The sequence below is a fragment of the Neofelis nebulosa genome, chromosome 5 (assembly GCF_028018385.1).
Source record: "Neofelis nebulosa isolate mNeoNeb1 chromosome 5, mNeoNeb1.pri, whole genome shotgun sequence".
NCBI lineage: Eukaryota > Metazoa > Chordata > Mammalia > Carnivora > Felidae > Neofelis > Neofelis nebulosa.
The window spans coordinates 89,865,565-89,880,950 of record NC_080786.1 but is presented as its reverse complement, the minus strand read 5'-3'; positions in this window follow the sequence as shown (position 1 = coordinate 89,880,950).

The following is a 15,386-nucleotide window of genomic DNA, read 5'->3' as shown; positions in this document are numbered from 1 at the left end:
GACACATGAAAATGTTTTGGGATGCTGGAAATGTTCTTTGTCTTGATTATGGCAATGTTTGCACACCTTAGAACTCATTAAAGTGTACAGTTTGAACACGTATAAGTTATACCTTAATTTAAAAAAAAATTAATGTTTATTTTTGAGAGAGAGAGAGAGACTAAGAAAGAGACAGAGTACAAGTGGAGGAGGGGCAGAGAGAGGGAGACACAGAATTCGAAGTAGGCTCCAGGCTCTGAGCTGTCAGCACAGAGCCCAATGCAGGGTTCCAACTCATGTACCACGAGATCATGACTTGAGCCAAAGTCAGATACTTAACTGACTGAGCCACCTGGACTCCCCTATACCTTGGTTTTTAAAAATGTATCCTATGGGCATCCATACTCCTCACCCCTCTCTTATGATAGATAGGGGAAAGCTGAGTACAAATCTTAGAAGGTTCCCTAATCTGTGGCTGGTTGTTTACCCAGCCTATGCTATCTGTCTACACAGAGCATGGAGATAATCCAAAGCAGTAGATAAACACCTAATCAGTTTTAATTGACTTTGAAATGCTTTCTATGCCTCTACTTTCCCTGAGTACAACCTGACTGACAAGGGCAGAAGGGAGCAGGCAGCCAAGAAATGTGGTGGGGAAGCCAGATTAAACAATTACCAGGGAGAGACAAGAACAGGGTGAATGACCACACAGATGATAAAGAACTGTTGACTTTGTAATATGAACTGCGCATTGTATGAAAGTGTAAAGGGATTGGTGAGGGGGAGCAGATGCTCATTAGAAATCAAACCAACCACACTGAACGGTCCTGGCATTTAGATTACAGGAGATCTTCACCAACTTCATCTTTTCCACATCTCTAATTACATCTTTGATATTGCTTAAGTCAGGCACAGTGCCCTATTCATTTTGGCTCCAAATATCCACTTTAAAGTTGGCCAGGCTCACCCAAAGGATGATGTAAATAAATCAAGGATGGAGGTAAGATTTAGAACACTGGAGTTTTGTCCCTGGTGTGTGACCTTCTGAAAAATTACTTAACTTATTTATTTGCTCACTGATTCATTTATTCAATAAAATTATGGAGCACCTGCTATTAATCAGGTGTTTTGCAAGACACTGGGGATACATGGCTCTAGGCATAACTTTCCTCATTTGTAAATGTTCATTCTGGGATCCTTGCACCATCCCCCCACTGTGTCCATGGATAGTATGGGTAGTGATGTAGTCAGGCTCTGAGACCCTCAGGGCTGTGCCTCAATGATAAAGCTGACTAGGAGGTATAACAAAAATCGGACTCCCTAACTTCTCTGATCTGTATCTTTCCAAAGGATAATTCTAGGCCACTTAAAGCATCTTTGGCATAAAAAGTTCCATGGAAATGAAATTAAGCATTTTAGTTTTGTTTGTTGAAAAAATGCCCTTAAAAAACCTTCTTAGGCAGTTTTTAAATTAATTCCTCACTGCTTCGAAGCACAAACTCATATATAGTTATAAACTAAGTTTATGTTTGAGCTCATGCAGAGCAGTAGACCAAGGCTTTTGTCTAGCCTTCCCCTGATTTGCCGCATCCCCTGTCCTACCCACCCCCTCCCCAAGCAAGATTTAGAAGTCAACAGACACAAAATTGCTTCTCTTCCTGAAGTTCTTCTCACACTTATCTTCAAGTATACAAATTCTGTTCCTTTTCAGGTCAGCAAACCAACTTTCAGAAGAGTCTGACAGAGTAGGACTCAAATTCTACTGTATAATATGTGACCCAGGGAAAGTTCTCTAAATTTTCTGTGCCTCATCTTGAAGTGGGAATAACAATATCTACTTTGCGTTGTTGTGCAGTTTAAATAGGATAATAGATATAAAAATATCTAGCATGTAAAATATCTAGCAATTGTAGAAAACAAATTTATGGTTGTTATTAAAGCCAAGCAGAAATGAAGTCTGGGGATTGAAGGGAAAAAATCCCCTGCAGAGATAGAAGTAGTCCATTGATTCTTGGAATGGAGGAACCAGGACTTTCAGCCTTATTGAGTGGGTGGTAACTATGGGGGATAGGACCATCAGGTTGTGAAACTCATACCCCCAATCTGGAAGAAGGGTTTACTTTTTTATGAGGTAAATTAAGTCATCCATATGCCCTTGACTCAAGAATGGAAGAGTTTTTCTCTTTAACCCAGTATCCAGCTATAGGAGGAATGCATATGGAACAATGATGGAAAAAAAGTCATGCCCAGCTAGCTGTGATGGCCACATCAGCAGACACAACAGTCAGATTACTTCCATATTCTCTTAGGAAAGGTTCAGATCTCCTGGCCCTTTCCAAAGAGCACTGTTCCACCCAACAGGTCAAAATTAGTGTCACAAAGAGGGCTGAGAACCCGAAGATAGAGTATGCCTGCTGATCCAAGAACAACAGACAACTGGCTCAGGCTGTGATTAAAGTTGGTTGGAATTCACAGCCGTCAGAACAATGGCCACATTCATGAACTGAACTTCTGCTTACTCTCCTATTCCAAAGTTCTTCGTCTTCCTTCCACATGGACAGCCAGCTGTGCTGGGAGATTTGTGTGTTAGCACCTGAAAGTGTTGGATGGACTTGATTACTGTGTAATAGAATCTAACATGAATGACTTGAAAGTATAGTTAAAGGATGAAAAACCTATCTGTAATTACTGGGGACCCCCCCCCCCCAGGCCCTTACCAAAGAAAAGCCCACTAGATTGTAGAGATCCTTATGAGCAGGGACTATATCTGTCTTCCTCACTGCTTTATATCCAATATCAAACACAGATCTTTGGGGGAAACTGACCATCTTGGTTTGCCTGGGACTCTGGTTTTAGCACTAAAAAATCCTGCATCTCAGGAAACCCCTATTTCACAGGCAAACTAGGATGACTGGTAATTCCAGGCTTGTCACATAGTAGATGTTTAAAAAAATTTAGTTAAACAAAAGAAATTAAATAAATAAGCAGTAGAAGTGTAGCTGGAATTATAATGCAATGCATTGGATAGGAGTCTACCTTCAGCAGATGCTGGTTTGAAGTTGAGTTTGGTGAAACCAGCATACTATTTTGATTGTATATAGGTCCAGTCTTGCTTTAAATATCATCTCATTTCTGTCCCTCCTTTTACCTTTTTTAAATACATCTGGGCCATCAGTCAGCAATAGGCTGCACAGTTTCAAAACTGTCAAAACATGGTGAAAATATGACTAAGATTTCTAAAGTCTTTTCCCATTTGGCAACTTTCTCGCCCCATCTACATGGAAACCAGGTGTTTTAAACTGATCCATAATATACACTTGGGAAGGAAGAAGCATTTCTCCAATCAAAGTAAACAACCCTTTATTGAGTGACTGCTCTGGGCAATGTGCTGGGTGCTGCAGGGCATTCAGAATTAGTGACGCAGAATCCTTGCCCTTAGCAGCTCTCAACCTAGCAGGGGTGTGTGTGAATAAACATATATATGTATTTATGACATGAAGCAGGCTTGACACATCCATGCTATTTTAATGATTTCAGTTGTGCCCTATGTGACTGTGAGAGAATGGGAGATCAATTTTGAGATGTCATAGAATGCCTTCCAAAAGGAGGTGGGATTTAGGGTGGGCTTTGAAGAAAGCAACAGGACATCAAATACTGGCTATGCGGTGAGGAGAAAGCAACTTTCCAGGTGGAAGGAGTAGTATGGATGTGACAAAGAGTTGCATTAGGCTATTCATCACCTGAACCTGTAGGGCTTTAACTAAATGGAGGCATCATATTCTTTGCAGGAGCTCCAAAGTGGCATCAGCGTTCTAGGCTCCTTTCCTCCTTCTGCTCCATCATCCTTAGCTTGTGGCTTTGTTGTCTTCTGCTCCCAAGATGGTTACTCTACGTCCAGCCTCCTGTTTGTGGACCAGGCAGGAGAAAGAAGAAAAGAATGAAGGAACAAAAGGAGAAGAGAGAAAGGAGAGGCATGTGTGAGGGAAAGGCAGGGTCCATATGAAGAGGGAGAACATTTTCCCCAACTCCCAACCTGACTCTCAGAGTCATGTCTCATAACAAGAAATGGGTTACATGGCGCCCCAGGTATAAAGGAGTTGGGGCAGGGAGCATTTTAGCTGGGCACATTGCTCTTCTGAATAATATGGCAATTCTCTTAGTAAGGAGGCATGACTTTGGGGTAGATAACCAGCAGTGTCTGTGCCTTTGAGTAGAAAGCTAGGGATGGGGACAGGGCAGGGATTGCTGGGTAGAGAAAGAAAAGTAGAATCTTGGACATGAGATGGAGTGTGAGTGTATGTGTAGGCAGGACAAGATAGAATGGGATGACTTTGGAGGGTATGGAAAGGAGTAATTTGAAGAAGATAAGATTGGAAAAATATACACCAAATGGAGGAGACATCGGGTTTTTATTTGGCTCTTTGATTTCTTTGCAGAAGGTCCAGCACAGCCTAGATGATCCTGTTTCACATTCCGTGCGGTGGCTTTCATCCTTTACTCGCTGCCTTCTTCTTCCTCAACCTCATGTTATCAAGCATCTTGGGTAGAGATATAAAAAACACCACTTTCACACTTGTCCCCTCATGTCATATAAAAAGATGATAATGGAAACATTTAAACCATTTTCTTTCCCTAAATTCACCTGTTATCCATATTTTAATTTTATATTATTATTATTCCTGTATTCTATTGATAAACTCCTTTAATTCCCTTGGGCACCATACTATACCAACTTTTACACCATGAAACAGTTGTGAGTTGTGTACTGCTAAATACTAATTGGAAAAAAATGTGTATACAGAAACATTATACTTAGAAATATACACACATAGATTTCTGTATATAGATTTCTGATTAGTATTTAGCAATACTAAAATTGTATCTCTCTCTTGCTCTCTCACACACACACTCATGCACACACACACACACACACACACATTTCCCATCCATAACTGTCTTTTGAGAGTCAGATTTGTTCTTCAGCTTTGCAATTTCTTTTGTACCTTAATGTAATTTGCTTTGGTCACTCTCTAAGCTACAATTCTGAATAATTTTCCCATTGCTTGGCTCCAGCCCTTTTTTCTTCCAGGATAATAGTTTCTGAAGATAACTTTAAGCATTAAGAACAGTTGAAGAACCACAAAGAGTTTACTAGTATTAGAGGAAATTATGACATTCTTTATTACTCTAAGTCAGGAGTCAGCAAAACTTTTATTGTAAAAGGCCAGATAGCAAATATTTCCAACTTTGCAGACCATATGGTGTCTGTCACAACTCCTCAGCTCTGCTGCTATAACACAAAAGCAGCCATAGACACTAATTATATGAATGGGCATGGCTGTGTCGGAATAAAACTTTATTTATCAGACCGCTGCTTTAAGTGAACAGCACAGATTCTCTCCCTTGCTCTCCATCTCTCTCCATCTCTTTCTCTCTCCTTTTTTGTTGTCTTCTTATCACCATCTTTCTTCCATTTTTATTTTTATTCCTTCTTCATCCCAACCTGTTTCTTGCTTTCTTTTCCACATCTTGATTTCCTTCTTGTCACTTGCTACAAGACATATCCCCAAGGGATGCTTGGCAGATCCTCCTTAGCCTCTTGAGATGGCATCAGAGAGGAAACTTTACTCTTCCTTGAGTCCACTTGGTGACACAGAGAGGCTCCTGGGGCTGACTGGATTATATGTCTGGTGACTTCTTAAGCATATGTAACTCTTCTTGGCTAGCTTAAGATATGCTTTAGTTTATTAGCTGCAGAATTCCTTCTGGCTTCCTTGGACCTGAATCTTTGAGATGACTAAAGAGGTCTTTCTCTTACAATGTCAGTGGAAATTGGCATGTATTTGAATGTTCTTTAATCTTTTTGAGTGCCCCTATCTTTTTAGGATAGGCAAGGCTGGCAGGTAACATGGGTGTACAGTCAATGACAACTTCCTTAGGATCTGGAGGAAATCCATGTTACTTTACCTGCTGCAGATTTCCTCATCCAGGCAGGCTTTTTGGCCATCACAGGCTTCCCCCGAAGACAGGATGAGAAGGAATTTGCTTCAGTTGGAGCAGGAAAGATTAAGAGTAGAGGTCAGGAAGAACTTTGGTTCTGTCACAACTGTATATTGAACAAGGCCAAGACCAGGGGATGTTTTGGCGTTCCCTTGGAATTGTTAAAAGAACAGGACAGATTACTTCCTATGCTTACTCTAAACAGAAAATAGTGTGACAAAGGAAGCAGCTTTGTGTTAGAAATTTCCTGTGCGGTATGGGCTGAGGGCTGGGAATCACGATTTGAGGCCCAAATATCTTCTACCAGCTTCCTCTATGCAGACCAACCCTCAGGATGCTGGCTGATCACTGCAACAGGGAGAGCCACCCACCCTTCCAGTTTCTGAATGACTCTGATAGTTTTCCTGCTTCAGAATTTTCTAACTCCCTCTTATTCTTTCAGTTGTCTCTCAAGTCTGCACAGCTAGCTCCATTTTGAAAACCAGATAGAAACAAACATTTGGAAACTTGAACGTACTGTGGAACGACTGTCTGTCTGTCTGTCTGCCTTCGCTGCCCAAACTTCAGGGACAGATGATTCAGGTCTGCTGCTTCCATTCCCCTCAGGACACATTGGCCCCTGTCCTGTCTGCAGCCAGGTTCTGCCCTCTGCTTTCTCTCTCCAGGCCACTTGTAGCCTGCACTGACCAAATCCTGTCTCCATGCCCCAGTCCTTGCTGCCCCTCACTTCTCTGTGACATCTGACATTTTGGATCTGTCTGCCTGCCGACACCGCTTGTCTCCTATCTCCATGGCCAACATGCTCCTGTGACTTGTCTGTCTCTGTTTCTTTCATGTATTGGCTTTATTTCCACACCTTGCCTGGGAAAGCCAGTTGGCAAGCTATTGTAGAAATTCAAGATTATGGAGTCAAAACCTGGTTTGGATGGTGTTGGTGGGAAAGGAGGCAATGGATGCCATTTCAAAGGAAAACTTTGGCTTAATGAGAGCATGAAGGCAGGAAGTAGAGAGGGCAGAGGAGCCAGGCAAGTCTCCTAGGGTTCTAGTCTTTGACATTGGGATAATGAAGTCAGTAAAGTCAGGAAGAGGTGCTGGTTCCAAGGCAGATTTGATTTGAGTAGAAAGCAGGACATAGAAGTGGATAATATGTCTAAAGAGGGAAAGTTAATGGAAATGGATAGAAAACCTTTTATCTCATTTGCTGTTGCTGCTTCAGCCAACTTCTGGCTCCTTGATCAATATTTCCAGCTCCCAGGCTGTCCCAGGCTCTGCACTGACTGTTCTAATTGCTGGAAGGACACTACCACCTGGATGCCTATCATCCTTCAGACTCCTCAAGTGGGAGATGTGTTGTTATAGGGAAATAGCCTGGAAAACTGGCCTAGGAGTCATGAGTTCTGGGGTTGGCTGTGTGACTTGGGGCAGGTCACTTTACTCTCCAGTTTATAGTTTTCTCATCAGTGAACTGAGGGGTAAAACTAAATAACATCTTTTAAAAATGTTTATTTATTTATTTTGAAAGAGAGAGGGAGGGAGAGAGAATGGGGTAGGGACAGAGAGAGAGGGGGAGAGAATCCCAAGCAGGCCTGATGTGGGTCTCAATCACACGAACCATGAGATCATGACCTGAGCTGAAATCAAGAGTCGGATGCTTAACTGGCTGAGCCACCCAGGCACCCCTAAAAGTAAGTAATATTTAATCACTTTCCTATATTTCCCCAGTTTGGTTTCTCACCTAGATCGTTTTTTCTTCTGTTAGTGGTGCCGCCATTTTTTCAGTTGCCTAGTGCCCAGAGGTATCCTGAACTACTGTTTACCACCATTCCCTCTTTCCTGCCCACATCTTCTCCCCTCCACATATACGCTTTCAACACATGCTATTGCTCTGTCCTTCTTATTGACTTCCACAACCTTCTGCTTCAGTCTCACAGCCATACCCTCCTTGAATTGTTTACCACCTGCTCTTAGACTGTTGCTATGGACTCTGGATTGCCCCCTCCAGTCTCCTGGGCATGTCTACCTTCCTAAGCATTTCTTCCATCCTGTCCCATTCTGATCCATTCCTCCTTAAATCTTCAAAGAGGAGTGGAGAAAAGGCAGTGTCTGTCAAGACTGAGAGTTTTTTTTTTCCAAAATACTTGTACCTTAATATCTCTCCTCCTTCCTCCACCCTGACATTCTTGTGCTCCATGTAAGAAAGACTCCCCAGGGGATGATTCTCTCTCTTTCTCCTCATTGTGAAGAATCATGTTATGAAGTTTTAAATATTTAAATATAATGTAAAAATTCTGAGACCATGAAAATCCCATATATTCCTCACATGATAACTGCTATTTCCTTGTAAGTACATGGAGCTTTACCACATTTTCCCCCACATTTTTAAATTAATTAATTAATTTTAAAAGTTTATTTATGTACTTTGAGAGGGAGAAAGAGAGAGCAAGCTGGGGAGGGGCAGAGAGAGGGAGAGAGAGAGAATCCCAAGCAGGCTCCACACTGCCAGCATGGAGCCTGATGTGGGGCTTGAACCCTTGAACCGTGAGACCATGACCTGATTTGAAGTTGGATGCTTAACCAACTGAACCACCCAGGTGCCCCTATCACATTCTTTTTAACAAAAATTATTTTAAAAAATAGCTTTATTGAGGCATGATTGATATTTGATAAATTGAATGTATTTAAACTGCACAATTTGATCAGTTTTGACATAAGCATACACCTAAACAACAATTGACACAATCAAGAACATACCCTTCACCTCCAAAAGTTTCAGTGTTCCTCTTCATTGTCCCAACTTCCTGCTCCTCCCCTGCCAGTCTCTGCCCTGCTGGTCATCTCTAGACAACCACTGATCTGCTTTCTGCCAGCATAGATCACTTCACATTTCCTAGAACTTTATATAAATGGAATAATTTAGTATGTGCTTTTTTTTTGGTCTGACTTCTTTCACTCAGCATAATTAGTTTGAATTTCATCCACATATTATTGGTATAGCAATAATTCATTTCTTTTTATTACGAAGTAGTAGTCCATCGTGTGTATATATGGTAATTCGTTTATCCTATCACTTGTTAATGGATTTTTGGATTGCTTCCAGATTTTGGCTATTATAAATAAAGCAGTTATGAGCATTTGTGTACAAGTCTTTGCATGATATATGCTTTTATTTCTCTTGGGTAAATACCAAGAATGATTGAGTCATACGGCAGGTGCATGTTTAACTATTTAATAAACTGTCAAACTGTTTTCTGAAGTGGTTGCACCCTTTTACATTCCCACCAGAAGTGCAGGAGAGCTCCAGTTGCTTCACATTTTCACCAACACTGGAGATGAGCAAGTCTTTTTAATTTGAGACATTTTAATAGATTGTGGTATCTCAGTGGTTTGGAAATTTGTATATCCCTAATGACGAATGATGTTGAATATTTTCTCAAGTGTTTATTTGCCATCCATGTATCTGCGAATATGGGTTTCTTTTCAAATCTTTTACCCAATTTTTAAAAATTGGGTTGTTTTCTTATTTAAAAAATTTGAGGGTTCTTTATGTATTCCAGAGACAGTCCTTCATCAGATATGTGATTTTCAAATATTTTCTCTGATGGCTTGTCTTTTCATTATCTTAATATCTTTTTTTTTTAATTTTTTTTAGCGTTTATTTATTTTTGAGACGGAGAGAGACAGAGCATAAACGGGGGAGGGTCAGAGAGAGGGAGACACAGAATCTGAAACAGGCTCCAGGCTCTGAGCCGTCAGCACAGAGCCCGACGCGGGGCTCGAACTCACGGACCGAACAGCGAGATCATGACCTGAGCCGAAGTCCGACGCTCAACTGACTGAGCCACCCAGGTGCCCCTCTTAATATCTTTTAAAGAGTAGAACTTCTAAATTTTGTTGAAATTTCATAATTACAAGTTTATAATTTTTTCTTTTAGAGATTATGCCTTAGGTGTCATATCTGAGAAATCTTTGCCTACTCTAAGGTCACAAAGATTTTCTTCAATGTCTTCAAGAAATTTTATAGTGTTAGATTTTACATTTAGGTCTATGATCCATTTGGAGTTAATTTGTGTGAGATATTGATCTAAGTTTATTTTCTTTTTGCATATGGATATTATGTAGGCAGAATAATGCCTTTCCCCAAAGATGTCTATGTCCTGGCCCCCAGAACCTGTGGATATGTTATGTTACATTGCAAATGGGAATTAAGGTTTCAGATGCAATTAAGATTGGTAATCAGATGACCTTAAAATAGGGAGATTATCTTAGATTTATCTGGGTGGGCTCTATGTAATCACAAGGGTCTTTAAGAGTGGGAGAGGGGGACTGAAAGAGAACCAGAGAAATGGCAGTGTAGAATGGAATTGGCCTATATTGTTGGTTTTGAAGATGGAAGAAGGGAGACATAAGCCAAAAAAAAAAAAAAAAAAAAAAAAAGGCTTCTAGAAGATGGGAAAAGCAAGGAAACAGTTCTCCCCTAGAACCTCTAGAAAGAATAGGAATCCCTTTTAATACCTCAATTTTAGCCCAGTGAGACCTGTTATGGACCTTTGACTTCCACAACTATAAGATAATAAAATGTGTGTTGTTTTAAGCCACTAAGTTTGTGGTAATTTGCTATTTGAGTCATAGAAACTAATACAGGTTTTCAGTTTTTCAGGCACCATTGTAAAGACTATCCTTATTATACCAAATTTCCTTTGATCTTTGTTGAAAATCACTTGAACATAAATGTGTGGGTTTGTTTCTGGACTCCATTCTATTCCATTCATCTATTTTTCTATCTTAATGCCAAAATCACATTGTCTTGATCACTCTAACCTTATAGTGAGTCTTGAAGTTGGATAGGGTAAGTCCTCCTACTTTATTCTTTCTCAGATTTTTGACTTTTCTAGTTTATTTGGATTGAACCAGCTTGTCAATATCTACAGAAAAAATAAAAACAAAAAAAGAAAAAACCCTACAAAACAATCCTCTGGGATCTTAGTTGGTATTGCATTGAATCCACAGATCAATTTGGAGAAAATTGATGTCTTAAGCATTTTGAGTCTTCTGACCCATGACACAGTATATCTTTTCATTTATTTAAGTCTTCTTTAATTTCTTTCAGCAGTGTATTGTAGTTTGCAATGTGTGGGTCTTGCGTATCTTTAATCAGAGTTAGCCTTCATCTTTATATTTTTCCAAGCAAATGTAAATAGTGATTTTTAAAATTTCAATTTCTAAACCTTCATTGCTAGTGTAGAGAGATACAATGTATTTTAATGTTGGTCTTACATCCTGAAATCTTGCTAAACACATTATTAGTTCTAGAGGCATTTGGATAGATTTCATGGAATTTTCTAAATAACCAATCATCTTGTCTGTGAATAAAGTTCTACCCCCTACTCTCTAATTTGGATGCCTTTAACTTCCTTTTCTTGCCTTACCATACTTGTTAGAACATCCAATACAATGTTGAATAGGAGTCAGAGTGGACATACTTGCTTTGTTCTGATCTTAGGGGAAAAGCAGTCTTCTACCATTAATTTTAGTATTAGCCATAAGTTTTTTAAAAATGTTTTTATTTATTTTTGGGGGGTAGGGGCAGGGACAGAGAGGGCAGAGGATCTGAAGGAGGCTCTGCACTGACAGTAGGTGAGCCCGACGTGGGGCTTGAATTCACAAACCATGAGATCAGAATCTGAACCGAAGTCAGATGCTCAACTGACTGAGCCAACCAGGTGCCCTGGCTTCTTTTTTTTTTAGTAGATGCTCTTTATTAAGTTGAGGAAGTTCCTTCTATTCCTAGTTTGCTGAGAGTTTTGATCAAAAACGAATATTGTATTTTGTCAAATGCTTTTCCTACATCTATTGAGATGATTGTATGGTTTTTCTTTTTTAATATGGTATATTAATTTTCTAGGGCTGCTGTAACAAAGTACCACAACTGGTTGGCTTAGAAGAACAAAAATTTATTTTGTCAGAGCTCTGGAGGCTAGAGGTCCAAAATCAAGGTGTCAGCAGGACTGTCCTCCCTCTGACTGGGTGGAATCCTTCCTTGCTTCTTCCTAGCTTCTGGTGGTGACCATCAATTTTTGGCGTTCCTTGGCTTGTAGCTGCACCATTCCAGTCTCTGCCTCTATTGTCACATGGTGTTTTCCCTGTATGCCTCTTCTTCACAACACGTTTTTCTATCATAAGAACACCAGTCATATTGGACTAGGACCTACCATAATGACCCCATCCATAAGGCATTACATCTGTAAAGACCTTATTTCCAAAGTAGGTTATATTCACAGGTACTGGGGATTAAGATTTTAACTTATCTTTTGGGGGGGACACAATTCAACCCATGACATATGGTAAATTACATTGGTAAATTTTCAAATGTCAAACCAACCTTTCATCCTTGCAAAAAATGCACTTTATTATAATGTATTATCCTTTTTATATATTAGTGGATTTGATTTGCTAAAGTTTCATTAAGAATTTTGCATCTATGTTCACAAAGGAGAGTGGACAACAGTTTTGTTTTGTTTTTTTCTTTTCTCCTCTTCATTGGTCTTTGTTTAGTTTTAGCATAAGAGTAATGTTGGCATTGGGGTGCCTGGGTGGCTGAGTGTGTTAAGTGGCTCAGGTCAGGATCTCATGGTTCATGAGTTTGAGCCCTGCATTGGGCTCTGTGCTGTCAGCTCAGAACCTGGAGCCTGCTTCAGATTCTGTCTCTCTCTCTCTCTCTGCACCTCCCCCACTCATGTTCTGTCTCTCAAAAATGAATAGAAATTAAAAAAATTAAAAAAAAAAGAGTAATGTTGGCTTCATGCAAATAGCTGGGAATTATTTCCTCTTCTTCCCTTTTCTGGAAATGTGTGTGTGGATTGTTATTACTTTTTCTTTAAATGTTTCATAGAATTCACCAGTAAAGCCACATGGGTCTTGAATTTTCTTTATGGAAAATTTTAAGCTACAAATTTAATTTCTTTTATAGATATATGGCTATTTAAGTTATCTGTTTCTTCTTGAGTAAGCTTTAGTAGTTTGTGCCTTTCAAGAAATGTGTCCAGGGGTGCCTGGGTGGCTCAGTCGGTTAAGCGGCCGACTTCAGCTCAGGTCATGATCTCGTGGTCCGTGAGTTCGAGCCCCGCATCGGGCCCCTGTGCTGACAGCTCAGAGCCTGGAGCCTGTTTCGGATTCTGTGTCTCCCTCTCTCTGACCCTTCCCCATTCATGCTCTGTCTCTCTCTGTCTCAAAAATAAACATTAAAAAAAAAATTTTTTAAAAATTTTAAAAAAATGTGTCCATTTTATGTAAGTTGTTGAATTTATTGGCATAAATAGCTCATAATATTTCCTTTTTTTGTTTTTACATCTCCATTATTTGTAGTGATGTCACCTCTCTCATTCCTGCTAATAGTAATTTGATTCTTCTCTCTTGTTTCCTTATTTCAGTTTGGCTAGAGATTTATTAATTTTATTGATCTTTTCAAAGAACACAGTTTTGGTTTCATTGATTTTTTTCTTTTTTTTCAGTTTTTCCGTTATCTATTTCATTGATTTCTGCCTTTTTAAAATGCTGTTCTTATGCTTTGGGTTTCATTTACTCTTAAGGTAGAACAGGAGATCCCTGGTATGAGATATTTCATTTCAAAATAGGTATTTTACTACTCTAAATTCCCCTCTAAATACTGCTTTAACCGTATCCCACAGATTCTTATATGACATATTCATTTTAATTCACTTTAAAATTCTTTCTAATATTCCTTTCAAGTTCTTAGTTGAGCATGGATTATTCAGAAATATGTTATTAAGTTTCCAAATATTTGGGGGATTTCCCATATATTTGTCATTGATTTGTTTTTATTTTTCTTTTGAAATATGACTTTTTTATTTTAAAAATTTATTTATTTAAATTCAAGTTAGTACACAATATAGTATTGATTTCAGGAGTACAGCCCAATGATTTACCACTTACATACAACACCCAGTGCTCATCCCAGCAAGTGCCCTCCTTAATAATGCCCATCACTCATTCAGTCTAACCCTCTACTCACCTCCCCTCAAGCAACCCTGTTTGTTCTCTGACTTTAAGAGTCTCTTATGGGTTGCCTCCCTCTGTTATCTTACTTTTCCTTCCCTTCCCCTATCTGTTATGTTTCTCAAATTTCACATTTGAGTGAAATCACATGATATTTATCTTTCTCTGACTGACTTATTTCACTTAGCATAATATACTCTGGTTCCATGCACATTCTTGCAAATGGCAAGATTTCATTTTTGCTGACTGATATTCCACTGTATATATATGCCACATTTTCTTTGTCCATTCATCAGTCAATGTCATTGATTTCTAATTTAACTCTATTGTGCTCAGAAAACATACTTTATATGATTTAAAAAAACCCCAAACAGGGGCGCCTGGGTGGCTCAGTCAGTTAAAAGCCTCTGACTTCAGCTCAGGTCATGATCTCACAGTCTGTGAGTTTGAGCCCCGCGTCGGGCTCTGTGCTGACAGCTCAGAGCCTGGAGCCTGCTTCAGATTCTGTGTCTCCCTCTCTCTCTGCCCCTCCCCTGCTCATGCTCTGTCTCTCTCTGTCTCAAAAATAAATAAAAACATTAAAAAAAATAAAAAAAAACCCAAACAACTGAGGTATAATTTACCTACTAGTCTGCATGGGGTTAATCCTTTTAAATTTGTTAGAGACTTGTTTTATGGCTTAGCACATGATTTACCTTGTTACATGTTACCTGTGCACTTGAAAAAAATGTGTACCTGCTGTTGTTGAGTGGAGTATTCTATAAACATCAGTTGGGTTAAATTGCACTGTTCATATTCTTACTGATGATCTGTCTCCTTATTCTATCAATTATTGAGACAGATATTAAAATGTCTGACCATAATTATCAATTTGTCTGCTTCTCCTTATAGTCCTATCGGTTTTGCTTCATATATTTTGAAACTCCCCTATTAAATGCAAAAACTCTTTGAATTGTTACATGTATCTGATGATGAAATGTCCCTCTTGATCTCTGGTAATATTCTTTGCTCTGAAATCTTCTTTGATAATGATATAGCTACATACATTTAAGATTTTAATACAAATTGCCAAATTGCCTCTCAAAAATTGGTGTTATATAAGGTTTTCCCCCATTCTGGTTCACATTTATTGAGACTTTGATATGAAACTTCTTCTAAACATGTAATGTTTCTTCTGAATTTGGGATCAGCTAATACTCTTGCCAGACTTCTGGTTCTCTATCTGCACAAGTAGCTGTTAACAGCTCTGCCATCATGTGTATGGGGGAGTACAGGAAAGGGTTTAGGCATGGGGTTAAGCGGAGGCAAAAGTTAGAAAAGACAAATGAGAAGTACTTTCATTGTCAGAAAAGGTGGTAGGTAGGGGGGCATCTGGATGCTTTAAGGCAATTTAA